Consider the following 962-nt stretch of genomic DNA (forward strand, 5'->3'; position numbering starts at 1 on the left):
TAGTATAATCATTTTCACAGTGTTGATTTTTCCAATCCAAGAACATGATATATCTCTCCATCTGTTGGTATCATCTTTAATTTCTTTCATCAGTGTCTTATACTTTTCTGCATACAGGTGTTTTGTCTCCCTAGGTAGGTTTATTACTAGGTATTTTACTCTTTTTGTTGCAATGGTAAATGGGAGTGTTTCCTTAATTTCTCTTTCAGATTTTTCATCATTAGTGTATAGGAATGCAAGAGATTTCTGTGCATTGATTTTGCATCTTGCAACTTTACCAAATTCATTGATAAGCTCTAGTAGTTTTCTGGTGGCATTTTTAGGTTTCTCTATGTATAGTATCATGTCATCTGCAAACAGTGACAGTTTTACTTCTTTTCCAATTTGTATTCCTTTTATTTCTTTTTCTTCTCTGATTGCGGTGGCTAGGACTTCCAAAACTATGTTGAATAATAGTGGTGAGAGTGGACAGCCTTGTCTCGTTCCTGATATTAGAGGAAATGTTTCAGTTTTTCACCATTGAGAATGATGTTTGATGTGGGTTTGTCTTATATGGCCTTTATTACGTTGAGGTAGGTTCCCTCTATTCCCACTTTCTGGAGAGTTTTTATCATAAATGGGTGTTGAATTTTGTCAAAAGCTTTTTCTGCATCTATGGAGATGATCATATGGTTTTTATTCTTCAATTTGTTAATACAGTTTGTCACATTGATTGATTTGCATATATTGAAGAATCGAGTTTGGGAGTGTTCCTTCCTCTGCAATTTTTTGGAAGAGTTTGAGAAGGATGCGTGTTAGATCATCTCTAAATGTTTGATAGGATTCACCTGTGAAGCCCTCTGGTAATGGCCTTTTCTTTGTTGGAAGATTTTTAATCACAGTTTCAATTTCATTACTTGTGATTGGTCTGTTCATATTTTCTATTTCTTCCTGGTTCAGTCTTGGAAGGTTATACCTTTCTA

This window comes from Physeter macrocephalus, chromosome 1 (genome assembly GCF_002837175.3).
Source record: "Physeter macrocephalus isolate SW-GA chromosome 1, ASM283717v5, whole genome shotgun sequence".
Classification (NCBI taxonomy): Eukaryota; Metazoa; Chordata; class Mammalia; order Artiodactyla; family Physeteridae; genus Physeter; species Physeter macrocephalus.